General features: G+C 37.3%; 1 long non-coding RNA gene across 1 annotated transcript in view; it reads left to right on the forward strand.

Moving 5' to 3' along the window:
- Positions 1-341: 341 nt before the first annotated feature.
- Positions 342-19,460, forward strand: part of LOC139176844 (uncharacterized) — a 66,391-nt gene continuing 47,272 nt past the window's right edge. Inside the window, exon 1 of the long non-coding RNA XR_011561317.1 lies at positions 342-479. This is a non-coding gene — a long non-coding RNA (uncharacterized lncRNA). The remainder of the gene's footprint in view (positions 480-19,460) is intronic.

Consider the following 19,460-nt stretch of genomic DNA (forward strand, 5'->3'; position numbering starts at 1 on the left):
AAAATAGTATAAAAATTGTATGCTTGTTGAAGGGACTGAGGCAAATGCATGTATATTTATTTTTAATAGATTTTAAGTTTGACTTAGTAAAGTTTTAATGTTACACTTCATAATGCACCAGTATTTCCCATATAGTATTAAAGATACTAATTGGAATATATGGTTCAATTCACATTCAATTAGTGGTATACTCTTTCATACTAAAACTTGTACTGCTACTAAATGTTTTAATTTGTGAAGACATATATTAATTAGATTTTATACTGATAATTCAAAGAACTTATCTGACAAAATTTCATAGTTGTTTTTATTTCCTTCTAGGAGACATTCACGGAGGCTGCGACAGCACATGAGCATGGCAGCTGCGACGGCACCTGATGGCACCTGAGTGCAGGTGAGAGGAGGTACCCGACGTCCAAGGTTAGGGGCGGTGGCTGCGCTTTGCTGGAGTGGCCATGAAGAGATACCCCATGTCCAAGGTAAGAGAAACTCAAGAAAGACAATAGGTGCTGTGAGAGAGCATCAGAGGACAGACAGACTGAAACCACAATCACAGACAACTAGCGAATCTGATCACACAGACCACAGCCTTTTCTAACTCAATAAAACTAAGTCATGTTGTGTGGGGCCACCCAAGATGGACAGGTCATGGTGGAGAGATCTGACAGAATGTGATCCACTGGACAAGGGAATGGCAAACCAATTCAGTATTCTTGCCTTGAGAACCCCATGAACCATATGAAAAGGCAAAAAGATGGGACACCAAAAGATGAACTCCCCAGGTCGGTAGGTGCCCAGTGTGCTACTGGAGATCAGTGGAGAAATAGCTCCAGGAAGAATGAAGGGATGGAGGCAAAGCAAAAACAACAGCCAGTTGTGGGTGGGACTGGTGATAGAAGCAAGGTCTGATGCTGTAAAGAGCAATATTGCATAGGAAACTGGAATGTTAGGTCCATGAATCAAGGCAAATTGGAAGTGGTCAAACAGGAGATGGCAAGAGTGAACACTGACATTCTAGGAATCAGTGAACTAAGATGGACTGGAATGGGTGAATTTAACTCAGATGATCATTATATCTACTACTGTGGGCAGGAATCCCTTAGAAGAAATGTAATAGCCATCATAGTCAACAAAAGAGTCAGAAATGCAGTACTTGGATGGAATCTCGAAAATGACAGAATGATCTCTGTTCATTTCCAAAGCAAACCATTAAATATCAAGGTAATCCAAGTCTATGCCACGACCAGTAATGCTGAAGAAGCTGAAGTTGAACGGTTCTATGAAGACCTACAAGATCTTCTAGAACTAATACCCAAAAAAGATGTCCTTTTCATTATAGGGGACTGGAATGCAAAAGTAGGAAGTCAAGAAACACCTGGATTAACAGGCAAAATTGGCCTTGGAGTACAAAATGAAGCAGGGCAAAGACTAACAGAATGCTGCCAAGAGAACGCACTGGTCATAGGAAACACTCTTTTCCAACAACATAAGAGAAGACTCTACACATTGGATATCACCAGATGGTCAAAACCGAAATCAGATTGATTATATCTTTTCAGCCAAAGATGGAGAAGCCCTATACAGTCAGCAAAACAAGACTGGGAGTGGACTGTGGCTCAGATCATGAACTCCTTATTGCCAGATTCAGACTTAAATTGAAAGAAGTGGGGAAAAACACTAGACCATTCAGGTATGACCTAAATCAAGTCCCTTACGATTATACAGTGGAAGTGAGAAATAGATTTAAGGGACTAGATTTGATAGACAGAGTGCCTGATGAACTATGGACAGAGGTTCGTGATATTGTACAGGAGATTCTGAGCAAGGCCATCCCCCAAAAGAAGAAATGCAAAAAAGCAAAATGGCTGTCTGAGGAGGCCGTACAAATAGCTGTGAAAAGAAGAGAAGCGAAAAGCAAAGGACAAAAGGAAAGATATACCCATTTGAATGCAGAGTTCCAAAGAATAGCAAAGAGGGATAAGAAAGCCTTCCTAGGTGATCAATGCAAAGAAATAGAGGAAAACAACAGAATGGGCAAGACTAGAGATCTCTTCAAGAAAATTAGAGATACCAAGGGAATATTTCATGCAAAGAAGGGCTCAATAAAGGACAGAAATAGTATGGACCTAACAGAAGCAGAAGATATTAAGAAGAGGTGGCAAGAATATACAGAAGAACTGTACATAAAAGATCTTCACGACCCAGATAATCACTAAAGTGTGATTACTCACATTCACCTAGAGCTGGACATCCTGGAATGAGAAGTCAGGTGGGCCTTAGTAAGAATCACTACAAACAAAGCTAGTAGCGGTGATGGAATTCCGGTTGAGCTATTTCAAATCCTAAAAGATGATGCTGTGAAAGTGCTGCCCTTAATATGTCAGCAAATCTGGAAAACTCAGCAGTGGCCACAGGACTGGAAGAGGTCACTTTTCATTCCAATCCCAAAGAAAGGTAATACCAAAGAATGTTCAAACTACCACACAATTGTACTCATCTCACACGCTAGTAAAGTAATGCTTGAAGTTCTCCAACCCAGGCTTTAGCAATACATGACCTGTGAACTTCCAGATGTTCAAGTTGGTTTTAGAAAAGGCAGAGGATCATTTATTTTTCTGGAGTTGAGCTGTAGGAGTTGCTTGTATATTTTTGAGATTAGTTGTTTGTCAGTTGCTTCATTTGCTATTATTTTCTCCCATTCTGAAGGCTGTCTTTTCACCTTGCTAAGAGTTTCCTTTGATGTGCAGAAGGTTTTAAGGTTAATTAGGTCCCATTTGTTTATTTTTGCTTTTATTTCCAATATTCTGGGAGGTGGGTCCTAGAGGATCCTGCTGTGATGTATGTCGGAGAGTGTTTTGCCTATGTTCTCCTCTAGGAGTTTTATAGTTTCTGGTCTTACGTTTAGATCTTTAATCCATTTTGAGTTTATTTTTGTGTATGGTGTTAGAAAGTGTTCTAGTTTCATTCTTTTACAAGTGGTTGACCAGTTTTCCCAGCACCACTTGTTAAAGAGATAGTCTTTTCTCCATTGTATATTCTTGCCTCCTTTGTCAAAGGTAAGGTGTCCATATGTGCGTGGATTTATCTCTGGGCTTTCTATTTTGTTCCATTGATCTATATTTCTGTCTTTGTGCCAGTACCATACTGTCTTGATAACTGTGGCTTTGTAGTAGAGCCTGAAGTCAGGTAGGTTGATTCCTCCAGTTCCATTCTTCTTTCTCAAGATCACTTTGGCTATTCGAGGTTTTTTGTATTTCCATACAAATTGTGAAATTATTTGTTCTAGCTCTGTGAAGAATACTGTTGGTAGCTTGATAGGTATTGCATTGAATCTATAAATTGCTTTGGGTAGTATACTCATTAATAAATGCTGGAGAGGGTGTGGAGAAAAGGGAACCCTCTTACGCTGTTGGTGGGAATGCAAACTAGTACAGCCACTATGGAGAACAGTGTGGAGATTCCTCAAAAAACTGGAAATAGAACTGCCTTATGATCCAGCAATCCCAATGCTGGGCATACACACTGAGGAAACCAGAAGGGAAAGAGACACGTGTACCCCAATGTTCATGACAGCACTGTTTATAATAGCCAGGACATGGAAGCAACCTAGATGTCCATCAGCAGATGAATGGATAAGAAAGCAGTGGTACATATACACAATGGAGTATTACTCAGCCATTAAAAAGAATCCATTTGAATCAGTTCTAATGAGGTGGATGAAACTGGAGCCTATTATACAGAGTGAAGTAAGCCAGAAAGAAAAACACCAATACAGTATACTAACGCATATATATGGAATTTAGAAAGATGGTAACAATAACCCGGTGTACGAGACAGCAAAAGAGACACTGATGTATAGAACAGTCTTATGGACTCTGTGGGAGAGGGAGAGGGTGGGAAGATTTGGGAGAATGGCATTGAAACATGTAAAATATCATGTATGAAACGAGTTGCCAGTCCAGGTTCGATGCACGATACTGGATGCTTGGGGCTAGTGCACTGGGACAACCCAGAGGGATGGTGTGGGGAGGGAGGAGGGAGGAGGGTTCAGGATGGGGAACACAGGTATACCTGTGGTGGATTCATTTTGATATTTGGCAAAACTAATACAATTATGTAAAGTTTAAAAATAAAATAAAATTTAAAAAAAAAGTAAAGAAAAGGCAGAGGAACCAGAGATCAAATTACCAACATCACTGGATCATCGAAAAAGCAAAAGAATTCCAGAAAAACATCTATTTCTGCTTTATTGACTATGCCAAAGCCTTTGACTGTGTGAATCACAATAAACTGTGGAAAATTCTGAAAGAAATGTGAATGCCAGAGCACCTGACCTGCCTCTTGAGAAACCTATACGCAGGTCAGGAAGCAACAGTTAGAACTGGACATGGAACAACAGACTGGTTCCAAACAGGAAAAGGAGTACGTCAAGGCTGTATGTTATCACCCTGCTTATTTAACTTCTATGCAAAGTACATCATGAGAAACGCTGGGCTGGATGAAGCCCAAGCTGGAATCAAGATTGCCAGGAGAAGTATCAATAACATCAGATATGCAGATGACACCACCCTTATGGTAGAAAGTGAAGAACTAAAGAGCCTCTTGATGAAAGTGAAAGAGGAGAGGGAAAAAGCTGGATTAAAGCTCAACATTCAGAAAACGAAGATCATGGCATCTGTCCCATCACTTCATGGCAAATAGATGGGGAAACAGTGGAAACAGTGTCAGACTTTATTTTTCTGGGCTCCAAAATCACTGCAGATGGTGATTGCAGCCATGAAATTAAAAGACTCTTTCTCCTTTGAAGGTAAGTTATGACCAACTTAGAGAGCATATTAAAAATCAGAGACATTACTTTGCCAACAAAGGTCCGTCTAGTAAAGTCTATGTATTTTCCAGTAGTCATGTATGGATGTGAGAGTTGGACTATAGAGAAAGCTGAGTGCCAAACAATTGATGCTTTTGAACTGTGGTGTTGGAGAAGACTCTTGAGAGTCCCTTGGACTGCACAGAGATCCAACCAGCCCATTCTAAAAGAGATCAGTCCTGGGTGTTCATTGGAGGGCCTGATGTTGAAGCTGAAACTCCAATACTTTGGCCACCTGATATGAAGAGCTGACTCATTTGAAAAGACCCTGATGCTGGGAAAAATTGAGGGCAGGAGGAGAAGGGGACAACAGAGGATGAGATGATTGGATGGCATAACCAACACAATGGACACGGGTCTGGGTGGACTCAAGGAGTTGGTGATGGACAGGGAAACCTGGCATGCTGTGGTTCATGGAGTTGCAAAGAGTTGGACACATCTGAGCAACTGAACTGAACTTAACTGATCCACAAAATTCTAATCTGTACAAAAAGGCTAGCTACTTTACTGACTTAATAATTGTAAGAAATAACCTTAAACTGTTACCATGATTTTATAAAGGAAACACATACTTGATGTATAAATATGATTAACATCAGCTATTTTTTCAAACATCAGATTATTCTTAAAAGACATCAATAATAAGGATATTTGCAAAGAGAGGAATAAAACTTTTCAAATGAAAATAAATCTCTAGGGAAAAAAAGGTGTGCATAGAAATGAAGGAAATAAAGTTGCAGTGTCAACTTCTAAATTATTAATGTTAAAACAATGGCAGTATAAAATGATACCAAGGATCATGGGAATACAGGAAATTGTATTACTTGTAGGAATGTATTTCAGAACAGTATTCTAGAAGACAATTTCATAACACACCAGAAACTGTAAAGTTATGTGTTTTCACATACAGAAATTTATTCCATAAAATTGAGTGACTGAACTGAACTGATGTATATACTTAACTTGATGTCTATTTGTTATCACACTGGTTACTAAAATGAAAAAAAAAAAATGAACATTTCCAAAAACAAATGACTGGTTAAAAATATTAAATTACATCTATATGATGGTCAATCAAAAAATCATTCAATCATCATAAAATCATAGACTTTTGAAATTAATAATGTAAAGATGCTCATTGTACATTTAACATGTGAACTTCTAGCTTATAAAATAAAATAATTTTTATACAATGTGTGTCGTAATGCATAAATTAAAGAAAGGAAAAGCATCCCTTTGCTTATGCATATCATGAATAAAAATAAAAATATAATAAAAAAATTAAACATAATAGTTTTGTTAGAGTGCTAATGATTCATCGTTATTACACATCAGAGTATCTTATATTTGAATTACCTTTGATGATTTGATATTCATATGGAAGGTTTACTTATTTAGAATGAATATTTGCTTACAAAAAAAGAATAACCTAAAATAATAAATTGATTATTTTCATTCTTGAAAGTGAAAGTGTTAGTTACTTAGTTGTGTCTGACTCTTTGTGACCCCAGGCGCGCCAGGCTCCTCTGTTCATGGGATTTCCCTGGCAAAAATACTGGAATGGGTTGCCATCTCCTTCTCCAGAGGAATCTTCTCACCCAGAGATTGAAGCTGGGTCTCCCACATTGCAGGCAGACTCTTTACCATCTGAGCCACCAGGAAAGCCCAGATAACCAACAAAATGAAAGTGTTAGTCGCAAGAATAGAATTTTAATTCTTAGGTCTCCCCATGTCGCTCTCTCTCCCACTCTGGCTGAGTCTCCATCTGGAGCGCGGGACCCACCATGCTTACTAATTATGCCTAGGCTTCTACGATCCGACCGGGGAGGCCTCAGTGTCTCCTCTCCTTCAGGAGAACGGAAGGACGCCTGCGGCCTAGGTAAGTGGTGCAAGCTTCTTGTCTTGAAGTTTTATTGGTCTCCCGCATAAACCAAGCTACTCAGCCTCTTTTCTCCACTGAATTTTCCTACTGAGCTATCCTCATCCTATTACTCTTTATATCTTTTATGAAATATTTAAATAAATAGGTCGCCGACGCCGTCCCCACTTCGAATACCCTGGATCAGCCAGGGCTGGACCCCGGCACTTAGGTATTATTAAAAGACAGCTTAAATGAAATTACAGATTCATGTGTCATTAATTATAGTTTTGAGGTGGTGGGTGTGGGTAGAGTTGTAATATATCTCAGTATGATTACTCGGAGAAGGCAATAGCACCTCACTCCAGTGTTGTTGTCTAGAGAATCCCTGGGACGGGGGAGCCTGGTGGGCTGCCGTCTGTGGGGTCGCACAGAGTCAGACATGACTGAAGCAACTTAGCAACAGCATTATTGCTAAACTAATATGGATGTTTGAAGTAGTTACTTTGGCCATGATAGTTATGATAAGAGAGCCTATGCATTGACATTAAAACATTTTTTAAATATGAGAAATATCCATGGGTTTCATCTCTTATAGAATATATCTTTTCATAAATGAGACTACTGAAAGCAGGAAAAATCATAGAAAATGTAAGCAAAGAAATAGTAATTATAATGCTATATACCTTCTCTCCATATTATTACTTTTCAATATATTTCCATTTTTTTCAATTTGCATTTTTTTCTTATTAACTCTTGAACAAAGTGAAAGGGTAGTATATGTGTGCATGCATGTATGTGTGCGTGTGTGTGTATTCATGGTTGTAATTTAAGATTCTTCTGGGTAAAGAAATCACTGATCTGTATAATATAAGTGACCCAGATTACTGCAGGGAGTCTTGCCTGCTGCCATTAACCCTTACCTCCATAAAGCAAACCTATGGGTAAGGAAAGCTTTTCACAGCAGGCTGTGACTAACAGCTATGAGAGAGGGAAAGGATTATAAATAGATCCAGTAAATGAAAGCAGGACAAAAATCTGGATCAGGAAGCCTGAAACTTAAATGCCAAATACTTGAGTTTATTTAAATAATAATTGAAATCAAGCTGTACTTTTTAGCTTAATTTTTCAAATTTAGTTGATGTCTCAGTATGCAAAATAATTCACCTACAAAATAATGTCATACAAAAGCAATTTTAGATATTCTGAACATAAGCTCCTGAAACTAAATATGATGATTTAATGGAAATTGATTGCTAATGAGATTGTATTAATAAGAAAATACTTGAGCCTGATCTATACACCTTCACATGCTAATAAACGGTCATGTAAACTTCATATTTTCCTAACTAGTACAGGAAAATAACTTTCTATGATTATGAGTCTGAAAGTCAAGTTCAAGGTATACTTAATTCCTTGCTTATTCTCTGAAATAAGAGCTGTTTATATATTTTCCATTTGTTAGGATTAATATGAATCCCTTAAACACATATAATTTAATCATTTTTAAAAATATATTAAATAATAAATATATTTTATTTGATTATTCTTATAAAGAAGAATAAAACTTACTTTAATAATTATAGAATTTTTCTGAGTGTCCAAGACTCAGAAAGGAAGTCAACCTTTCTGTGAAGGCCACTGAACCAATTTATAAGTGATCAGCAATCCAGTCATCCAAGAAATCAGAAAGTTCTGGTTTCATTTATTCACAGAAAGGAAATCGAGCTTCCCACATTTATTTCACATGACAAGAAATTCTTTATTTACAGAACGACTAAAACAGCACACTTCCAAGTTGATATACCAATAATGCTAGTTTTCCTTTGTATTAACTGTTAAAGTCTCCATATTTTTACTCAAGTCTAATAATCCATGAAACTGGTGGAATCAATATAATCACAGAAGTGGTTTTAAAGTAACTGTTTTATCTTGATGACAGTTCGTGTTTTTAATGACCTTTATATCAACTTGTTAAGATGCACAGAAAAATTTTATACCATCACAGTACATTTTAGTTTGTGAATCCTCAAAGATTATTTTTTAGAATGCCCTCATTTCGTGGATATGAGAAAACATGGCTGCAAGTGGTTTAGTAACTTAAAAGGTCTGAGAACTAACGCCATGGGTCACTACCCCTGTTGTTGGTGGTCAGGGGTCACCATCAACAATAATCATATGTGATGCCTGTTCTTAATCTGATGACATCTAACAATCATAGAGGCTTCCCTGGTAGCTCAGCTGGTACAGAATGTGCCTGCAATATAGGAGGCCCCAGTTTGACTACTGGGTCAGAAGTTCCCCTGGAGAAGGGATAGGCTACCTACTCCAGTATACTTCGGCTTCTCTGATGGCTCAGTTGGTAAAGAATTCACCTGCAATGCAAGAGACCTGGTTTTGATCCCTGGGTTAAGAAAATTTCCTGAAGGAGGGTGTGGCAACCCACTCCAGTATTCTTGCCTGGAGAATCCCCTTGAACAGAGGAGCCTAGCAGGCTACAGTCCATGGGGTCACAAAGAATCAGACACGACTGAGCTACTGGGGACAGAACTAATACCATGTTAACACTAGTGCCAAAGAGATCCTGATTTTCAGCCATTCAACTATTCCACTATTGTTATTCAACAAATATTATTGGCTTCCCAGGTGGCTCAGTGGTAAAGAATCCACCTGCCAATGCAGGAGACTCAGAAGATGTGGGTTCAGTCCCTGCATCAGGAAGATCCCCTGGAGAAGGAAAGGGCTGCCTGGAAAATTCTGTGGACAGAGAGCTTGGTGGACTACAGTCCATGGGGCCACATAGAGTTAGACATAACTGAACACTACTAACTATTATTTATTATTATTTCTGAATTATGTTAAAAATTTTTTAAATCTTAGAATTAGTTAATAATGTAGTAAAAATGTAGCAAATATGAAAATTCTTTCTCATTTCAAATACTGATATGTTTTACCTTTGTCTTTCCAAGATTGATTATCTGATTTGTTACTGAGCTCTGCTGGATCATAGACAAAGCAAGGGAATTTCAGGAAAAAATTTAAAAAAAAAATCTTCTTCTGCTTCATTAGCTATGGCAAAGCCTCTGACTGTGTGAAAAGAAAGCTGAAAGTGAAAGTCACTCAGTTGTGTCCAATTCTTTGCGACCCCATGGACTATACAGTTCGTGGAATTCTCCAAGCTAGAATACTGGAGTGGGTAGCTATTCCCTTCTCCAGGGGATCTTTCCAAGCCAAGGATTGAATCCAGGTTTCCCATATTGCAGGTAGATTCTTTATCACCTGAGCCACCAAGGAAGATCATGTGGATCAAAACAAACTGGAAAATTCTTAGAGATGGGAATATCAGACCATTTTACCTGCTTCCTGAGAAACTGTATGCAGGTCAGGAAGCAACAGCTAGAACTGGACATGGAACAATGGACTGGTTCAAATTGGTAATGGAGTATGACAAGGCTGTATATTGTCTCCCTGCTTATATTACTTACATGCAGAGTTCAGTTCTGTTCAGTTCAGTTTAGTCACTCAGTCGTGTCTGACTCTGAGACTCCATGAACCGCAGCACGCCAGGCCTTCCTGTCCATCATCAGCTCCCGGAGTTCACCCAAACTCATGTCCATTGTGTTGGTGACGCCATCCAACCATCTCTTCCTCTGTTGTCCCTTTCTCCTCCCGCCCTCAATCTTTCTAGCATCAGGGTCTTTTCAAATGAGTCAGCTCTCCACATCAGGTGGCCAAAGTATTGGAGTTTCAGCTTCAACATCAGGCCCTCCAATGAACACCCAGGACCTATCTACTTTAGGATGGACTGGTTGGATCTCCTTGCAGACCAAGGAACTTTCAAGAGTCTTCTCCAACACCACAGTTCAAAAGCATCAATTCTTTGATGCTCAGCTTTCTTTATAATCCAACTCTCACATCCATACATGACTACTGGAAAAACCATAGCCTTGACTAGACGGACCTTTGTTGGCAAAGTAATGTCTCTGCTTTTTAATATGCTGTCTAGGTTGGTCATAACTTTCCATCCAAGGAGCAAGTGTCTTTTAATTTCATGGCTGTAATCACCATCTGCAGTGATTTTGGAGCCCAGAAAAATAAAGTCAGCCACTGTTCCCCATCTATTTGCCATGAAGTGATGGGACGAGATACCATGATCTTAGTTTTCTGAATGTTGAGCTTTAATCCAACTTTTTCATTCTCCTCTTTCACTTTCATCAAGAGGCTCTTTAGTTCTTCTTCACTTTCTACCATAAGGGTGGTGTCATCTGCATATTTAAGGTTATTGATATTTCTCCTGGCAATCTTGGTTCCAGCTTGGGCTTCCTCCAGCCCAGCATTTCTCATGATGTACTCTGCATATAAGTTAAATAAGCAGGGTGACAATGCAGAGTACATCATGTGAAATGCCAGACTGAATGAAGCACAAACTAGAATCAAGATTGTTAGGAGAAATATCAATAACCTCAGATATGCAGATGATACCACTCTTACGGCAGAAAGGGAAGATGAACTGAGGAGCCTCTTAATGGAGGTGAAAGAGGGGGTGAAAAAGCTGGCTTAACTCAACATTCAAAAAAATGAAGATGATGGCATCTGATCCCATCACTTCATGGCACATCAACGGGGGAAAAAATGGAAACAGTTACAGACTTTATTTTCTTGGGCTTCAAAATCACCACAGATGGTGACTGCAGGTATGAAATTAAAAGACTCTTGCTCCTTGGAAGAAAAGCTATGACAAACATGGACAATGAATAAACAAGCAGAGACGTTACTTTGCCGACAAATTTCTGTCTAGTCATACTATGGTTTTTCCAATAGTCATGTACGGATATGAGAGTTGGACCATAAAGAAGTCTCAGCACCAAAGAATTGATGCTTTTGAACTGTGATGTTGGAGAATACTCTTGAGAATCCCTTGGACTACAAGGAGATCAAATCTGTCAACCCTAAAGGAAATCAACCCTGAATATTCATTAGAAGGGCTGATGCTGAAGCTCCAAGACTTTGGCCAGCTGATGGGAAGAGTCAACTCATTTGAAAAGACCCTGATGCTCGGAAAGATTGAAGTCAGGAGAAGGGGAGGGCAGAGGGTGAGATGGTTGGATGGCATCACCGACTAAACGGACATGAGTTTGAGCAAACTCTGGGAGATAGTGCGGGACAGGGAAACTTGATGTGCTGCAGTCCGTGGGATCACAAAGAGTCGGATAGGAGAGGGACTGAACCACAACTGAGCTCCTGCAAATTCAAACTGGTTTCCTCTTATAACTACTGTGTAAGCATTTATAATTGGTAAACATAAATCACCACCTTTGATATTCATGTTTTTCATATAGATTTCCTCATTATAGTAAAATACATACAGAATAAAATTTTATACTTTATCCATTTTAAATGAGCAATTCAATGGCAAAATTACAATCACAGTATTATGCAATCATCACCACTATCTATGTGAAAAATCTTCACTGCATTAAGCAGAAACTCTATATCGAATAAGCAACAACTCAACATTTCCCCCTTCCTAGTCCCTCATAAACTTTAATCTACACCCTGTCTGTATAAACTTGCCTATTATAGATATTTCATATAAGTGGAATTGTATTACATTTATTCTTTTATATCCTGTTTATTTAATATAACATTTTGAAGTTTATCTATATTGTAGCCTGCATTAGAACTTTATTTTTTTATGTCTGAAAGATACACATATAGTATATTTTATTTATCCATTCATTAGTTGATGAAGACTTAATGTTTTTTAACCTTTCAGCTACTGTAAACAGTTCTGCAATAAACATTTTAATATAAGTATCTGTTTAAATCCCTGCTTTCAGTTTTAGTGATACTTAATTTGGAGTCAAACTGCTGGATCATATGGCAATCCTATGCTTCATGTTTTGTGGAACCATCAAATTGTTTCAACAGCAGCTATACCATCTTATATTTCCACCAGCAATGCACAAGCATTCTAATTTTTTCACATTTCCATCAACATGTCTTATTTTCCACCTTTTTCAGTTATTAATATTAGAAATATTACAGTAAATATGAGTGGTAACTCACTGATTTTAATTTCCCTAATGACTAATTTTGTTGAGCATCTTTTCATGCATTTATTGGTCCTTCTATGTATTCTTTGAAGAAATAATTATTCAAATTATTTGCCTATTTTTCAAGTGACTTGTCCTTTGTCACTGAGCTGTTCTTTATATATTCTACTTTTTGAATCTTTATCAGGTATAAGACTTGTAAGTATTTTCTCCAATACTATAAGTTGTGCATTTTGACTGTAATTTTAATGCTGCTTTTTTCCTATAAATTAATCCATGTGAGATTTTCTATTTAAAAATGACATGTTGTAAAGTACTACCAAAATAACAGTAAAATTTTATTGAATAAACAAGCTAATGTAAGTTTTAAAATAACTGATTAGAGTACAGATTTTATTTGAAAATTCTTCCTGGATCTCCTTCTCTTACAAAGAAACTACCTCTCTTTGCATGAGGAATACTGATACTGAGCCATTCCAATAAATATTATGGGTCATATTCATCAGCTGTTATTCATGGAACTGTGGCTTAAAAAGGAGATGCTCAAAAAGTATATGAAGCATGGAATATTCTGGCAAAAGAAGTAAACTGTAAATAAAAACTAACTTCTTTATATGATGACTAGTATGTTAGAAGATTATCACAATAATATCATGGTAAGTAAACATTATAATAAACAAACATTATGTAAAACATTAAAAGAATTACCACTAAAGCAGCAGTAAGATAATGTGGCCATCAATCACTTGTACTAGTCAACATTTAGTAGAACATACTAATTAGAACAATAAGGAAAAATATAGAATAGGATAGGATAGAACATAATATGGCCAATTATAGTAAATATATATGCACATACATGTGCTTGCTCTTCAGTGGTGTCTGACTCTTTGCAACCCTATGGACTGTAACCCACCAGGCTCCTCTGTCCCTGGGATTCTCCAGATAAGAATACTGGAGTGGCTTTCTGATTCTTCCGGTATATATATATATATATCTCCAGGTAAATAATGCTATGAATAAGGAGTCATAAACATAAACTTTGCACAGAAAAAAATGTACCTTCAAATGTTCTGATAGTCACTTCACCATTAGAGTCATTGTTCTGACACAAAACAGTATAACACATGTGCTAGTATTTCCTCAGTCTGAGTTGGGTAGTTTTTCTCTGTTTAAGTGATTAAAGACGTTCTCAAGGTCAGAAAATGTTCTTATTTTAGTTTTAACAGTTCATTGATTTTATCTGTCCAAGAATAAAACATAATTAAATATTTGCATAATAAGGATAAGTATTCTTTTCTTAGCATTCTGGTGATTTAAATATTTTTGCATTGACCTAAATGCTGCTTTGTAATTACACAGAGTTAATGTATTCTATCCAAAGGTGCATTCTGTGCCATGAATATGTTTGCTAATCTAGAAAAATAGAAAATATTTTCTGTAGAAATATATTTCACAATGGCTTGATTTCATGAAAACAAAGGAATATTCAAACAATGTTTGTAGAATTTACCCAACAGCGCAACGAGGAAATTAGTATCATATCTGTTTTTCAGGTGACTAAGCTGTAGTTTGGAAAGGTTAAGTAATTTGTTTAGGAAGAAATGGTACTCCCCGCTGTAGTATTTTCTTGTTTATTGAATTTCATGGGCAGAGTAGCCTAGTGGGTTACAGTTGATGGGGTCACAGAGTTGGACATGACTGAGCACACACACACAGACACACACACACCCCAAATGGTATACAGTCAGAAAAAATTCAAATGAAAACCAGTCCTAACTTTGCACAGTCAGTGCTTCTAACAATTTCACTGTTTTGCAACAGCTGAGGGTATAACACAGGTTTTGAGATATAATAACAAGACCTCATTGAAGATTTCCAGTGCCAGACTACAGATGACAGAGATAGATATCATAGACAGAGAGATGATGTTGTACACAGGCATTAAGCGTTAACCCATTTCCTTCTCCAACAAATCAGCCGTAATTACACATATGTCACCTCCCAGTTGAACCTCCCTCTCTTTCCCCATCCCGCCTCTCCAGGTCATCACAGAGTGCCAGGCTTTTAATATAAATATATAATAGTTCAAGCCTGATAGTAAAGATATTCATGCAGCTATATATATATATATATATATATATATACTCACTGAAATTGTTATCTTAAATAGAATATTACCAGGTATTCTGGTATTTTTGAAACTGAACTTGAATAACATATTTATGAGAGAAAGTCAAATGTGCTTAGAATTGATATATTTTACTATACTAATCTTGAGTATTGTTAACTTTTTCTTGATTTAATCTTAGTATGTGTATTTTTCTTTGCTGTGTGTACTATCTTTATTTTTTAAGCACAACTGACATGCATGTAAGGTATGATTTAAAAGCTCTTACACAAATGCCTGCCAAATAATTTGCTTGTAGATGTTTTTCCTCTGAACACATTTTTCCTCTGAACATATTTTCTGAATATCAAATAGAAGTACAAAATAAGTTCTGCTTGAAAGCACCTGCTGCTGGTAAGTCGCGTCAGTCGTGTCCGACTCTGTGCAATCCCATAGACGGCAGCCCACCAGGCTCCCCCGTCCCTGGGATTCTCCAGGCAAGAACACGGGAGTAGGTTGCATTTCCTTCTCCAATGCATGAAAGTGAAAAGTGAAAATGAAGTCGCTCAGTCGTGTCTGACTCATAGCGACCCCATGGACTGTAGCCCACCAGGCTCCTCCATCCATGGGATTTTCCAGGCAAGAGTACTGGAGTGGGGTGCCATTGCCTTCTCCTGAAAGCACCTAAATAAATTATATTCCAAACTTTTTGTTTTAATTGTAAATCCCAATTGTTTTCACTTGAAGCAGAGCCTCAGGTAAAAATTAGGGTGCTAATATTGGAAAATACACATTCCAGGCTATGAGAATTAAAATAATGATAATAGTCATAACAATGATATACCAAATAGTCATAACAATAATATACCAAATACAAAATAATTGTATTTGGTACCTCACTACTGTCACTACTACTTAATAAAGTCACTTGGTCCTTAGGACTTCTAGAAATATAACAAAGAAAGGAAAAGGATTCACCTTCTCAGTTTCCTCTTGTCTCCTGTCAATGCTGTGAATTGATTTCCTAAATTACTTGACAGCAAAAAGATCTATCATCCAATATAAGACTTCAGTTTATATACCTTTTTGCATCTAATATTATATAAATTTTCTGATTCTGCTAATAGAAGTCAATGATAGCTTCCCTGGTACCTAAGACAGTAAAGAATTCGCATGCAATGCAGGAGACCTAGGTTTGATCCCTGGGTTGGGAAGATCCCCTGGAGAAGGGCATGGCAAACCATTCCAGTATTCTTGCCTGGAGAATCCCCATTGACAGAGGAGACTGGTGGGCTACTGTCCATGTGGTTGCAAAGAGTCAGACACAACTGAGGAACTAAGCACAGCACAGCACAAGTCAATGATATATGTATCTAAAGCCCTATGCTGTTATTTGAATTTAAAAATATAGCAATTTGATTTTTTCCTTTTTAATTGCTTGCAAATAACATATTGCTCCTTCAAGAAAAATTTTTCTCAGTTATTTATCTGTCAAAAACTCTTAAATAATTATTTTAATGCAGACATCAACTGAGTAATGTTGACTCAACTTCATCATCCTACTTTTTTTCTATGAAAATGACATATCCCTTCTGTAATAGCAGAATATTGTGAAGTCATATATTAGAAGGTAGGAGTAACCACTTTCCTTAAAAATCCTCCTCAGACCAGCCACCAATGAATAATGGCTGTTGTTTTTCAATTAAATATAACATATTTCTCTATGTAACATATTACTTTAGCATACAGCATGATAAATTTCATCTGGAGAGTACTATTCATGGAAAAAGATGAAAAAATTTATATGAGGTGCTTTTTTATTATTTTATTTTATTTTTTAACTTTACAATATTGTATTGGTTTTGCCATACATCAAAATGAATCCGCCACAGGTATACATGTGTTCCCCATCCTGAACCCTCCTCCCTCCTCCCTCTCCATACCATCCCCCCGGCTTGTCCCATTGCACCAGCCCCAAGCATCCAGTATTGTACATTGACAGTATGGTACTGGCACAAAGACAGAATATAGATCAATGGAACAAAATAGAAAGCCCAGAGATAAATCCACACACATATGGACACCTTATCTTTGACAAAGGAGGCAAGAATATACAATGGAGAAAAGACAATCTCTTTAACAAGTGGTGCTGGGAAAACTGGTCAACCACTTGTAAAAGAATGAAACTAGAACACTTTCTAACACCATACACAAAAATAAACTCAAAATGGATTAAAGATCTAAATGTAAGGCCAGAAACTATAAAACTCCTAGAGGAGAATATAGGTAAAACACTCTCCGACATACATCACAGCAGGATCCTCTATGACCCACCTCCCAGAATATTGGAAATAAAAGCAAAAATAAACAAATGGGACCTAATTAAACTTAAAAGCTTCTGCACAACAAAGGAAACTATTAGCAAGGTGAAAAGGCAGCCTTCAGAATGGGAGAAAATAATAGCAAATGAAGCAACTGACAAACAACTAATCTCAAAAATATACAAGCAACTCCTACGGCTCAACTCCAGAAAAATAAATGACCCAATCAAAAATTGGGTCAAAGAACTAAATAGACATTTCTCCAAAGAAGACATTCAGATGGCTAACAAACACATGAAAAGATGCTTTTTTTTTTTTTTTTTTGAATTGGGGATTCAAAGAGCTGTTCTCTTAACACTTACTTCTTTTTAATTTATCTTTTAATTGGAGGAAAATTGCTTTACAATTTTGTATTGGTTTCTTTTATACAACAATACAAATCAGCCATGTGCTCAGTTGCTAAGTCATGTCCAACTGTTTGTGACCCCATGGACTGTAGCCCACCAGGCTGATTTTGTCCATGGGATTTCCTAGGCAAGAATACTGGAGTGGGTTGCCATTTCCTTCTCCAACAAATCAGCTGTAATTACACATATATCACCTCCCAGTTGAACCTCCCTCCCTTTCCCCATCCCACCCCTCCAGGTCATCACAGAGTGCCAGCCTTTTAATATAATTATACAGTAGTTCAGGCCTGATAGTAAAGATATTCATGCAACTATATATATACTCACTGTATAAATATTTTAAAGAAATTATTCTTAAAGATTAAAGATTATGTTTTTACATTTAAAATTATTTTCTTACTCTAAAGATGTATTTATGTATTTTTCATTGACCTAAAGTGTGTTTATAAAACCATGTAATATGTATATAAGATAATACTACAGTTGGTTACCTTTAATTTGCATGATTGAAATATTTTAATGGTAAAATTTCAAATCAAAATAAAAATTATGCTGCTAAGTCTGCTAAGTCACTTCAGTCATTGCCTGACTCTGTGCAACCCCATAGAGGGCACATGCTTCAGGAAGCACAAATGCTTCCTGAAATCAGATCCATGCCTTCCCCTGTGAAGAATAAGCTCCCAGTCTCTGACCTCCTACCAGTTTCTGGGGTAAGAACACGTGGTTTCAAGAGACCTCTCATGGGATATTACTCTTGGCACCCCCCGATTCCGTGATTAGGTTCCCTCCAGCAGTGGGAGTCTGCCCATGGGTAGTTACAACATTGAACATTGAACAGCATACTGCGGACAGTCGGGTTCTGGAGCTAGAGAGGCCTGGGGTCAAGTGCTGGGTTTGTCACTCACAGGTTGGGTGACCACAGGCAGGGAACCTTGACCTCACTCAGCCCCAGCTTCTTTGTGTCTAAAATGGAGATAATAATCATTCTTTTCCCACAGAGCTCTTATGTGGGTTAAATGAGATACATGCATGTAAAGTATTTTAGCACGGTGCCTAGCCCATAGTAAGCACACAATAAATATTAGTTAATATTAAAAAAAAAAAACAAAAAAAAACAAGACTCCCCCGTCCCTGGGATTCTCCAGGCAAGAACACTGGAGTGGGTTGCCATTTCCTTCTCCAATGCAGGAAAGTGAAAAGTAAAGTGAAGTCGCTCAGTCGTGTCGGACTCTTAGCGACCCCATGGACTGTAGCCCACCAGGCTCCTCCGTCCATGGGATTTTCCATGTGAGAGTACTGGAGTAGGGTGCCATTGCCTTCTCCAAAAATTATGCTAGCTACATTTTATATACCTGTGAATATTCAAAATTTATTGCATCTATTAAAATTGTTATTTATTGGGGATATTATCTCACTATTTTATAAACTTTAGAAACTTTTTACTGGATATAATAAACATACATGTACACTAATATGCTGTTATATGTAATAAACATCCATCATTTATCTCAATTTTTATAAAAATATGAACTTAACCCTCCATATAGAAATTCTGGTAGATCCATGTTGACAAAATAATTATCATTTTGAATTTTCAGAAAAGAAAAGAGGTGCTGGCAAAGCTTAATTCTATATATTTGAAAATTAAAGACTAAAAAGTTTTGTTTTCCTAGTGCAATTGTTTTCAACAGGGGAAGGAGGGTTCCCTCAAGGGATATTTGACAATATCAGAAGATATTTTTGGTTGTCATATGTTGGTGGGGGTTGCCATTGGCTCCTAGAAGGTAGGAGGGTAGGATATGCTGCTACACACATTGTGATGTACAACAGAGGTGTCTACC

Source organism: Bos indicus, chromosome 17 (assembly GCF_029378745.1).
Source record: "Bos indicus isolate NIAB-ARS_2022 breed Sahiwal x Tharparkar chromosome 17, NIAB-ARS_B.indTharparkar_mat_pri_1.0, whole genome shotgun sequence".
Classification (NCBI taxonomy): domain Eukaryota; kingdom Metazoa; phylum Chordata; class Mammalia; order Artiodactyla; family Bovidae; genus Bos; species Bos indicus.